Here is a 12,575-nt window from a genome sequence, read left to right on the forward strand (position 1 = left end):
ATAAAACCTGAGCCTTCCCTTTGTTCTTTGGAAGCGCACCCGTGTTTTACAATAAAGGTTGTGTCTCTCCAGTTTACAAACTGCTTACTGGAAGATTCCATTTGGAGAACTTTTATTCACGACATACAGGAAATATGGATTCATTTAACTCAAAATGTCATTATATGGTGCCTTACATAGTTACAGAAATAGCAACCAGATTGTGCCATCAAGGGTGACATTGAAAAATAATAGCTTCTCGCTAATGACAACCTATTCTAAGCATATGTTTGCTGAAATAGATTAAATGTAAAATCATAGCTATTTGCTTCTATGCCGCCAATCCCCAAACCAACTAGTGAATGTTCACTGTAAGTCAACAGTTACGGACAGCTGAAATTCGGAAATCAAATAATGCAACTTTTTCTTGTGCCCAGTGAATAGTAAATGAATAAGGGGTTTGTAAGAACTCCAAACAATCCCTTTCAAGGCTTGCACGTATCTAGGGCAGGCCTCAGTTTCCGGTTTAGGTACTGGAAAAAGAGCCAGAGGGCTTTGGAGTGCCTGCAGCTCGCTAGCGCACAGGTCAGGCAGTGCGGTGCAGGGCGTGCAGGAGGTAGCCGGCCTGCCTGGCGGCCCAGCCCGCCGTCACTGCGGTCAGACCAGTCCGACAGCTTCGCCCCCCTACACCGCAACCCTGGCCCGGTCTCAGCCCGCCCCTCCCTGCCCTGCGCCGCCACCAGCCCGCCAGCCTGCAGTCCCGGAAACCGAGTCCCTCCTGTAAGCGCCCGGAACTGGACTGGCCCAGCCCCCCGCGCAGCCGAGGCCCCACAGCTCTCGCTGCCCACGGCTGGCGCCTGGGCGCGGGGCCATGGGGCGCCCGGGCCGGCGGGAGGCCGGAGCAGGAGCCCAGCGGGAAATGGGTAAGGGATCGTGGGGAGGCCTGGGCCGGGCGGAGGCACCCTCCGCTGTCGCCGCCCTCAACAGTGACTGTGTGCCACGCACCGGTCTCGCCAAGCCGGTGAGCACCTGCGGAGCGGCTGTCGCTGAGGGTAAGGGTTCCTGGAGCCGGAAAGAGGGTTGAGAGCGAGCAGGGGACCCTGAGAATCCAGCCTAACCAAGTGGCGGAGACTGGGACAGCAAGGGGACGCTCTCTCCACTGAAAGAATCAGCCTGGGCTCTCTCGCTGTGGGCTACTCCAGCTGCGCTGCTGGATCCTGGCTCCAAGCCCCGCTGGCCAGCAGGAGGAGCTCTTAAAGACCCAAGTGTCAGAATCAGGCGACACTGAGGGCTTTGCGCCTAATCGCTCATGGCCCTGTGCCTCAGTGGTTTCTGGTGCTCATGACCAGGCCAGGCTGGCCCCTGCTGGCCCCTGCTTGGTGGGAGCTGCCCCCCAGGAGTGCACTGGGCTAGAGGACCAGACAGCTCTTCCCTATCCCCTTGGGTGCTGGCCCTTCTCCTAGGTGTGTCTAGCAAGAAAGTATCAGAGATTTCTGGGAAGGTAAACAGTGTCTGCTCAGCTGACAAACTCATATCCTTCTAGGATTTCTTTCTGGCTCTAGAATTGTCTAGCTCCTCTTTTCCGTAGGATGATGGAGGTAAGAATGTGAGTTCTTTGCTGGATTTTTCCACGCTGCAGGATGGACTTGCTGCTCTGGTCAATGTGCTCGCCAGACCTCTGTGTCCATGGTCTGCATGTCTAGGTTGGGGGACAGTATCAAAGTAAGACTGGGCAAGGTAAGTCCCACCTGCCCTTGAATCTCAGGCTTGGCCACCCCCGAGCCCAGAGCTGATTGAATGTAATTAGCAACTAATTGGATGTCCATGAGACTCTCCACATAAAGAACACACCAAGGTCAGATTTAGACAGTGTGTAGCGCCAAATGATTCATTCTTTTCTTCCAGATGTGATATTTCCTCTATGTGAGGCATATAAAGAAGATACATTCATTCATTCATTCATTCATCTAGCAGGTATTTACTGAGTGCCAACTAGGAATCAGGCATGTAGGGACTGCGAATACTACTGCACTTATTTGCATATGGGTTGGAGAGAGAAAATAAGCAAGTAAGCAGCTGAATGACATCATTTCAGAGAGCAATAAATGCTGAAAAAAAACACTGAAAAATTTCCAATCAGAAGGATATGGGGCATGACAGCGAAACGTGTAAGAGAATTTGGGCCTTAGCTAGAAAGTGCAGCAAACAGACTTTCTAAATTAGATGGGAAAATGGTCCCATGTTCAGGTCCTCAAAATCTAGGGACACAGGATGAGGTGTCCTCTGTTCCTATGAGCAGGGAGTTGTAAGCTGCCTGTAAGAGATCAGTGAGAAAGGGACTAGTGGTGAGTAGTACCCTCTCTAAGAGTACGTTTCTTATTAGGAAGCTTAAATCTAAGACAGAGATGGAGACTCCAATGGACTAGTGGTGAGTAGCTCCTCTCTAAGAGTACGTTTGTTATTGGGAAGCTTGAATCTAAGACAGAGATTAAGATTCCCAGAAAACATGGTCTATTGACTCACTTACTCATTTGTATAGTTATTCAATAAATATTTATTGAGGACCTGTATGTTCCAGGCACTATTCCAGGTTTTAAGGATACATCAGTGAACAAGACAATCCTTCGTTTCATAGAGCTTATTTCTTGTGAGAGAAACAGACAATAAACAACATAGCAATTTTAATGTGGTGTCAGATGAAGGAAGTGAAGAAAAGCAAAGCAGCTTAAGGGGTCAGAGTTGATAGGGGCTGCTGTGTCCAACAGAGTAGTCAGGACAGGCTGTGCTGAGATGAAATTTGAGCAGACACCTGAATAAATGTGGGACATAGCCATGTGACTACCTGGGGGAAGAATATTCCAGGCAGAGGGAACAGCAAGTGCAAAGGCCCTGAAGCCAGAGCGAGGTGTGAAAATGCTGGGCATGCTGGATGAACAGGGAGGAGGTCAGTGTGGCTCTGGGGTAGGGAGCAGGCATCTCAGAGACTCGTCTTAAAGGAGATCGGGGTAGGACTCAGCCTTGACCAAAGGCACCCAGGAAAGCAGGTGGTGCCCCTCATTGCTGTGGCAGGAAGATTTACAATCTCCAACTTGTAGATAGGACTGGTGGTTTATGCCAAGTAGGGCAAGAGGTGATCAACAGAGATGGAGAGCATGTCTTTGGGTGGGAGAGGTATCATTTGCTTTTCTTACTCACACCCTGTGTCCTTCAAAACATTACGGGCAGCCTGACTAACATGGTGAAATCCTGTCTCTGCTAAAAATACAAAAATTAGCCAGGAGTGGTGGCGCTTTCCTGTAATCCCAGCTACTCAGGAGGCTAAGGCATGAGAATAGCTTGAACCCAGGAGGCAGAAGTTGCAGTGAGCAGAGATTGTGCCACTGCACTCCATCCTGGACAACAGAGTGAGAACCTGCCTCAAAAATAAAATAAAATAATAAAAATAACATTATGGGGCCATACAGCGAGAAGTATAGTGGGCAGCAGACCCTGAGGTTTTCAAATTTAGTATTAGATTGGTGCAAAAGCAATTGTGACGTTTGCCGTTACTTTTAATGGCAAAAACCACAATAGCTCTTGCACCAACCTAATAAATGCCCAGGGAATGGAAGATGAGAAAAAATCTGCCTTCTGGGAAAATTCCAATAACCTATTTTTTTTCATCCTTTAAACTATTATATGATCTCATTAGCAGGTTTTTCTTAAAAAGCAAACCAGCCCAAGAGCATATAAATCATTAGCATTTATTGAACACATACTATATGCTAGACCCTCCTTTGGGTTACTTGTGTGCAGTAACACAAATAATTATCCCAGAAAGTCTATGCAGTTTATACTATTTTGATCCCACTTCACAGATGAGAAAACTGAGGCCCAGAGAGAGTAAAAAAGTTGGCCAAGGTTACATGGGTAGTAAGTGAAGAATCAGAATTTGCCATCAGGCGGTGCCATTTTTGAGCCAAGTGCTCTCACACTATGCTGTAACAATGTCAGAGAGTCAAACTTGGGCCCAAATTTTGAAGAGATTCTATCCACCAAATGGACTTCTGCCTGCCCTAACTTTTGGAGAAGCTCCTAATTGGCAAATGAAATTGGTCCCTTTATAAAATAGTCGTGGCCGGCCGGGCGCAGTATCTCTCGCCTGTAATCCCAGCACTTTGGGAAACCGAGGCTGGCAGATGACTCAAGATTAGGAGTTCAAGACCAGCCTGGCCAACATGGTGAAACCCCATCTCTACTTTAAAAGAAAGAAAAAGAAAAAGAAAAGAAAGAAAGAAAAATACAAAACAGCCAGGCGTGATGGCTCGCGCCTGTATTCCCAGCTACTTGAGAGGCTGAGGCATGAGAATCATTTGAACCCCAAAGGCGAAGGTTGCAGTGAGCCGAGATTGTGCCTCTGCATCCCAGCCTGGGCAACAGAGCGAGACTATGTCTCAAAAAGAAACAAATAAATAAAATAAAAATAAAATAAAATAGTTGTGGTCATGAGATATATTCCACCAATACTGGTCTCAGGTCATGGTGAGGATGCGGGTGCAGGGTGAGGACTACATAGGGTGCGGTAGGTCAGTGGGTCAGATCCAGTTAGCTGGGGCTCAGCCTTGTGCCCAGGATGCTAAAGCAGGAGGATGGCATAAGACCAGGAGGGCAGGTTTTGTCCACAGTGCATGACAACAGATGGTTAGAGAGAAGACAGCTGCTGGGTTTGAGCACATTCTACTTCTCTCCTTCTTTAAAAAAGATGTTTTTAAGATAGTACTGGCCAGGCACAGTGGCTCACACCTGTAATCCCAGGACTTTGGGAGGCCAAGGCAGGCGGATCACCTGAGGTCGAGAGTTCAAGACCAGCCTGACCAACATGGAGAAACCCTGTCTTACCAAAAATACAAAATTAGCCGGGTGTGGTGACACACGCCTGTAATCCCAGCTACTCGGGAGGCTGAGGCAGGAGACTTGCTTGAACCCGGGAGGCGGAGGTTGCGGTGAGCAGAGATTGCACCATTGCACTCCAGCCTGAGCAACAAGAGTGCAACTCCGTCTCAAAAAAAAAAAAAAAAAAGTAGAACTTACACAGGTTAAATATTCTTTAAAAATATTTTTAAAGGCAATATTTACATGTATTCAAAAATCTTTTTAAAATATTAATGCAAATAGCCCTTAAGGTACACAGTGAAAAATCTGTTTCCCTCTCCTGTCCTGTCATCCTCAATTCTCCTCGGAGGCGATTTCTTGAGGATACTTTCAGAGCGACATATTCTATTTGTAAACAAGTATGTATGTATATATACCTTTCCTGTCTTCTTCTTTTTTTAAAACATAAATAGTAGGAAATAATACTTAGGTATGCACTTCTTTTACTTTATATACTTAACAATCATTCTGCTTCAAGACATATAGACAGGTTTCATTTTTCTTTTTTTTTTTGAGATGGAGTCTCTCTCTGTTGCCAGGCTGGAGTGCAGTAGCATGATCTTGGCTCACTGCAACCTCCGCCTCCTGGGTCAAGTGATTCTTCTGCCTCAGCCTCCTGAGTAGCTGAGACTACAGGCGTGCACTACCACAACCAGCTAGTTTTTGTAGTTTTAGTAGAGATGGGGTTTCACCATGTTGGCCATGATGGTCTCGATCTCTTGACTTCGTGATCCAACCGCCTCGGCCTTCAAAAGTACTGGGATTACAGGCATGAGCCACCACTCCCGGCTTTTTTTTTTTTTGAAACAAGATCTCACTCTGTCACCCAGGCCAGAGTGCAGTGGTGCAGTCATGGCTCACTGCAGCCCAACCTCCTGGGCTCAAGCAATCCTCCAGCCTCAGTGCCCTGCCCTGCCCAACCCCTGCCCAGCAGCTGGGACCACAGGCAGGCGCCACCACGCCAGGCTAAATTTTGCAATTTTTGTAGAGATGGGAGTGTCACCATGTTGCCCAGGCTGGTCTCAAACTGCTAGCCTCAAGCAATCCTCCCACCTTGGCCAGCCTCCCAAAGTGCTGGGATTACAGTCATGAGCCACCACACCCCGCCTTCATCCTTTTTAAGTACATGTATGATACTGTATCTCATTGAATGGGCTACCGTATTTATCTAGCCAGTGCACTGTGGGTTTACAAGCTGTTTTCCCCATTTCTGTTTGCCGTGATGGACAATAACACATTAAGCATACCTGTACCTATATAATCTCAGTTCTGCCACTGTTTCAGCAGAAGGAATTCATAAATGTGGTTTAAAAGTTACTGCCAGCCTGCCCTCCGAAGGCATGTATGTCTTTGTGCTTAGGAGTGTGATGCTTTCCCTTCGGCTCCACCAACTGGATGTATCTTCAACTTTTTGCCCTTGCCAATTTGACAGATGAAAAAAATGCCATCATGCTATAGTTTTAATAGGTCTTTCTTTCTAGTGAGTGGTGTTACAGGACTTATAAGCTATTTGTATTTCTGTGGGTTGTTCACACACTTGGCCTATGTTTTGAATTGGATTTTCATTGTTGTTATTGAATTATCGTTTCCTCTTCATCCCTCATTCCTAGTCCCAGTGATTTCCCCTCACACTTACCCTCTAACCCTACCTTCATGAGCAGCAGCTACTCTGACGTATTTATGATAGGTTTATCCTTAGATCTGGATGTATTTTAGAAAGGTATATGATGTCGATGTATATACACATGTATTTTTAACCCTACATAAATTGCACTATGGGGCTGGGCACAGTGGTTTATGCCTGTAATCCCAGCCTTTTGGGATGCTAAGGTGGGAGGATTGCCTGAGGCCAGGAGTTCAAGACCAACCTGGGCAACATAGCAAGACTTTTTCTCTACAAAAAGAAAAAGGTAATAATAAACAAAAATTAGCCAGGTGTGGTGGTGCACTCCTATAGTCCTAGCTACTTGGGAGGCTGAGGCTGGAGGATCACTTGAGCCCAGAAGTTTGAGGCTGCAGTGAGTTACGATAGCATCACTGTACTAGAGCCTCAGCAACAGAATGAGACCCCATCTTTACGGGGTCACAATTGCTTCACCCTATAAATCATTATATTTTTCTTTCTTTTTAAAACTAGCACTTTTTTTTTTTTTTTCTTTGAGACAGAGTCTCGCTCTGTCAACAATCTTGGCTCATTGCATCCCCTGCCTCGTGGGTTCAAGTGAGCATGCTCGGCTAATCTTTGTACTTTTAGTAGAGATGGGGTTTCACCATGTTGGCCAGGCTGGTCTCAAACTCCTGACCTCAAGTGATCGACCTGCCTCAGCCCCCCAAAGTGCAGGGATTACAGGTGTGAGCCACCACCCCTGGCTAACCAGCACTATGTTTTTTTTTTTTTTTGAGAGGGAGTCTTACTCTGTCTCCCAGGCTGGAGTGCAGTGGTGTGATCTCGGCTCACTGCAACTTCTGCCTCCCAGGTTCAAGTGATTCTCCTGCCTCAGTCACCCGAGTAGCTGTGATTACAGGTGCCTGCCACCATGCCTGCCTAACTGTTGTATTTTTAGTAGAGATGGGGTTTCACCATCTTGGTCAAGCTGGTCTTGAATGCCTGACCTCGTGATCCACCCTCCTCGGCCTCACGAAGTGCTGGGATTATAGGCACAAGCTACCACACCCAGCTACCAGCACTGTTTTTTAAAAGATCTATTTGACTGCAGTGTGTACTCTTGGTTTGTTGCTTCTGATTGCTGCAATGTACTCTGTAGCTGGAGTTACGGAATTATTGTACTAGTCAATTCCTATTGGATTGGTCTAGAAAGATTGTAAGGAGAATTGGCATTGTGGGGTGAGCCTCAAAGGACGAAGAGGACTGGGGAAGGAAATGAGAGCTGTCCGAGAGGACATGTGAACATGCCAAGAGCATTTAGGGAAGGACTCATTGCCTGCTGGGGCCATAGGTCAGGGTGTGCTGGTGTGTGGTCATAGAGGCTGGAGAGGTCTCAGATAACAGGGTTGGTCATTCCCTTAAAGCAATGGAAGAAAGAGGCAGTTAGGGGCTTTGTTGGGGAATGGGGGAGGAGGGCGCCAGGTAAAGATTTTCTAGGGCAGGAGTGATCTCCCAGTGGAGAATTCGGCAGGCAGTTGCTGCAGTTCTCCAGGAAAGCAAGGAGGGGGTGGAGCCCAGGGACCCGCAGGGGAGGATTATTCAGCAGGACTGGGGACCAAAGCCATGAGGGGAGAGGGGCCTGGGCTGGTGCCAAGGTTGCTAACTTGGGAAGCTGGTGGATGTGACGCCTGTCTAGACAGGTCCTGGGAGGCGCAGGCATGGGCATGGGATGGGAAGGATGCTTACAGGCATGTGAGCAGGCTGTGAAGTCTGATGCTCTGCTGTACATCCAGCTAGAAGTTTCCTGCTGGTAATTAAGATGCTAGGCTAGAGAGGGAATTGAGAACCTTTAGTGAGTAGGTGGGAGGTTAACATGTGGGAGTGGGTGAGGTCCTCGCAGAAGAATGTGAGGGCGAGAGATGCCCAACCAGAACAGAGCATGGGGCAGGTTTACAGGGAGGAGCTGATGGACAGCGTGAGCCAGGCAAGAATACATGGTGACCTTTTGAACTCTGCCCTTTCCTGGCTTGATAACCTCTGGAAATGATCCTCTTGGCATAGACTCTGTGCTGCTGTGGAGCCTGGGCAGGGGAGGGATGGGAGGTTGGTATATACAACAAGGCCCAACGAGTGGACTCTGCCTTTTTGGAGCTCTCAGTTCTGCCTTGGAGGATGCATAGATGTATTGAGTCAGAGAGGAAGGAAATGGCCCCAGGAAGCTTAGGTGTGCAGGCTCTCCTCTAGGGGTATGAGCACCGAGGCCCCAGTGCTCTTCCTGCTAGGAGCTGCCAAACCAGCCATCTCTTTTGTGTTCTGAAGATGACGGTGGACAGAGCGTGCGTCAGCCCTTGCTACTGCAGAGGGCACTGCGAAGCTCACGGCTTTGTTGCTATGGGCAGGGTTAAGCGTGAGCCTCCCCAGGGGAATACGTGACCCTTTACAAGGCCCAGGAAATGTCCTTCTCTGGGTTTGTCTTCCTGCTTCACTTTGTGAGAGCACACCTGTTCTCTGTTTAATGCTAGAGCTTTGCTTTTCTGCAACTCATACCCACTTGAATTCCTATTCAGTGATTGGTGGCCAATCAGGGCTAATGAGCATTACAAGGAAGACTTTCAGCTCTTTCTCCAAAGGAGAACATGCTGCAAAGGTCAGCTCCAGCTGCACAGAGTCTGCTCATTTACATATCCCTACTATAATTTTTGAGATGAGAGTTTTGATATTTAATCATATTATTAAATAATACTTAATATTTTTCTTTGAATACATACACTTAACAACATAAATTCGATGTTTTCTACTTTAGCGTTTTCCTAAATCACAGGTTTGCTGCACTATATCCTATTCTACTGCATATTCAAATAAATGATTAGCTATTAATGTTCAGTATGTGCACCACATATCCACATAGGCAAACACAGCCTCCGATTTGTGGGTTCATGGAGAAGGGAATCTTGGGGTAGGTGCTTTACCCTAATCCTAGGTAGGGGAGGAAATAACCCTTTTCTTCTTCCTTCTTAGGTTTAGGGACTGAGACCTGCAAATTAAACTGACAAAAGCCAGATTAACAGAAGAAAAAGGTTGTATTCACATGCACATGGGAGCCAACAAAAGTAGTAGCTGGCTTGTTAGATAGTTAAAGTTCAAGGCCATGAACCTAACTCAGTAGGGGAAAGGGAGGGGGCAGAAACAGTAACTTTATTATTTTTGCTGATGATAGACATAAAGTATATTTATTTTTAAAAACTGAATACATATGAAACAAGCATGAAGAAATTGAAATCATGTATACTGTTGTCAGGCACAGATAGCTACTGTCAATCAATGCTTTGATGTTTAATTGCCTAAATACACAAACACAAACACATTTTTTTTTAAATTGGGACCATAGGCCAGGCGCAGTGGCTCACGCCTGTAATTCTAGCACCAATACGGTGAAACCCTGTCTCTACCAAAAATGAAAAAAAAACCCGAGTGTGGTGGCGTGCACCTGTAGTCCCAGCTACTTGGGAGGCTGAGGCAGGAGAATTGCTTGAACCTGGGAGGCAGAAGTTGCCTCCCAAGTAGCTGGGACTACTCACCATATTGGTCAGGCTGGTCTCGAGCTCCTGACCTCAGGCGATCCACCTGCCTCGGCCTCCCAAAGTGCTAGACCAGGGAGTGGAGCCCACCTTCCAGGAAGGGGCCCTGGGGATCTCAGCACATAGTGCCACTGCACTCTAGACTGGGCGACAGATCAACATTCCATCTCAAACAAACAAAACAAACAAAAAACTTGGGACCATAGTGAAATTATAAATAGTTTTCTTAGTTAACAAAATTCTGTGAGCATCTTTCCATTTCATTAGACACTCTTGAAAAACAAGGTGGCTAAAGGTTGCCTAGGTTCACCATATGGCTATATGGCTACCCAGTGATCTATCCATTTATCTCGTTCCCTGTTGTGGATATTGAGGCTGTGAGCATTTTGCCGTTCTAAGTAACTGCGTGCACATGCGTTTCAGCAGATGTTTTGTGCCTGCCTTCTTGTGCCAAGGGGGCTGGGGAGAGAGGATGAAAAACCACAGTGTCCAACTCACTGCTCGCGTGGAAAGGACAGGCCACAACATGGGCTTATCTAAAAAACAAAGAGCTGGGAAAGAGCCCAGGAGAAGGACCTTGAGAGTGTCTGAGGCGAGCTTTTGTGTTGGGGCAGAGAGCCAGGGAGCTGTGGCCTGGGTGGTCCCGTCCCTGGCCATCTGTCCACAGACACTGGGTGTGCTTCATTTGGCCACGGGCGGGTAAGGACAGCCTCCCAAGGCCACTGCATTGGTACGGGATTGGGCAAGCAAGTGAAGAGACGGAGGCTTGTCATTCACTTTTGTAATCACTTCCTACCCTTCTCCAGAGCACCCAGGGCAGCACCAGCGCACACATGCACTCAGAGGTCAGTGATGTCAGCACTGGGCTGGGCTTTTCTCCCTTTCCTCTTTTCCCTGCCTCTAGGAGACTTCTCCCTCCCACTCTAAGGTCACGGGTGGCAAGGAGAGGCACCTTTGGCCCCTGCCACGTGCTCAGTCATTGGAAGCCCCGGCCCAGCCCTACCTCCCTGCTCTGATCCTGGGAGCCCACAGCTGAGCTGGCCAGTGGGACTGTAAACATCTTACCGGGCAGAGGAATGGATGGGGAGGCAGGTGTTTTGTCTGCCCTTCTCCAGGGCCAAGGCTTGTGGAGGTCAGAGAGCTGGGAGGGAACGGCCTTTTCTGGAGAAAGGAGCATGTGGCCACCTCACTCTCAGCCTTCTCTAAAGTATAGGACTTTTATGGAGACTAATTTGGAGCCCATTTGGATGCTTCAGTCCCGCTCTCTCACCCTGCCCCAGGACAGTATTTCAGCTCCATTAGCACAAAGTTTTCATGAACTTCCAGTTGGGAGACATGAGTCAGGCTTACCCTGTCTAGCTCTGCTCGTTTGGGAAGAAGACCTGCTCCCCACCTGGGTTTTCATTTCTGCAGCCTGCAGTGGTAACGGGGTACAGCAGAAAGTGCATTTGGAGGGTTCCACAGGCCTAAGTCCAATCCCAGCCTTACCATTTCCTGCCTGTGCAAGCCCAAGTGACTGCTGACCCTCTGTCTCCTCATCTGTTCTGTAGCCTGGAGATAATAAAGCCCCTCACCCTGACCCCAGAGCCCCAGGAACTAGAGATGATGCGTGGAGAGGGCCTGGTAAGTGCCAACACACTGGGGTCCTCAGGAAAGGGTCCTGGGCTTTATGTCAGGTGCCATTTCCTTCATTGGTGGCCTCTCTCCTCTCTCCCCTCTGCCTCTCAGGAGGGGCTGACTATGTGCTGTGATCCCCAGGGCCCCTGTCCTGGAAGGTGGGCTCCACTCGCTGGTCTGTGCTCAGTGTGGAGAAGCCGCCTGTGCTGAGCAGCTGCTTCTGCAGGCAAACAGGAAGCAGCTTACCTTGAGGGAGGCAGCAGAGTTGCCTGGCTGTTGTGCTGTGTGTCTGCTGTGTTGTATGTCCTCTGTGCCGTGAGGAGGAGGACAGGCTGGGGAGGGAACTCCCAACACACACACACACACAAAAAAAATACGTAAGACTCACTGCGTGGAAGGAACGGGGAGAGGCAGGTCCCATTCCCCTTAATACTGTCTTGAAGAAAGGCTGAGCAACCTTTATTCATTCATCAAATGGCTGTGGAGCAAGTGTGAGTGTAAGCCAGGCACTCTGCTGTAAAGCACATGGGCCAGTCCTTGCCCTGAAGAAGTCAAGGGGAGGATGGGAACCCATAACTAAGCCGAGGGGCAGGGCCTGGACTTGGGGAAGGGGGAAGATCACTGGTGCCTCCCTTTCAGCTTCAGGAAGCCATGGATTACCAGGAAGTCCAGAGCCCCGACTTGAGGAGGTGACACCTCACCTCTTGGTCTCCTGGCTTCTGCTTTCCGCATCTGCTGCCAACCCCACTTGTCCATAACCTCTAGCCATGTACAATATAGATCACTTTCGCTTCTAATCTTCCTGCACTTTTCAGCAGCAGTCAACCAAGCCAACCACTTCCTCCGTCTGAAGTAACCACCTCTTGTCTTCTGTGACAACATGG

General features: G+C 48.3%; 1 protein-coding gene across 1 annotated transcript in view; it reads left to right on the forward strand.

The window, feature by feature from the left end:
- Positions 1–776: 776 nt before the first annotated feature.
- The window catches only part of PSD4 (pleckstrin and Sec7 domain containing 4), a 45,876-nt gene continuing 34,077 nt past the window's right edge, over positions 777–12,575 (forward strand). Inside the window, exon 1 of the mRNA XM_011959485.1 lies at positions 777–902. The gene's annotated coding sequence lies outside the window, so the exon portion shown is untranslated. The remainder of the gene's footprint in view (positions 903–12,575) is intronic.

Source organism: Colobus angolensis, unplaced genomic scaffold (genome assembly GCF_000951035.1).
Source record: "Colobus angolensis palliatus isolate OR3802 unplaced genomic scaffold, Cang.pa_1.0 Scaffold498, whole genome shotgun sequence".
In the NCBI taxonomy this organism is placed as follows: Eukaryota; Metazoa; Chordata; class Mammalia; order Primates; family Cercopithecidae; genus Colobus; species Colobus angolensis.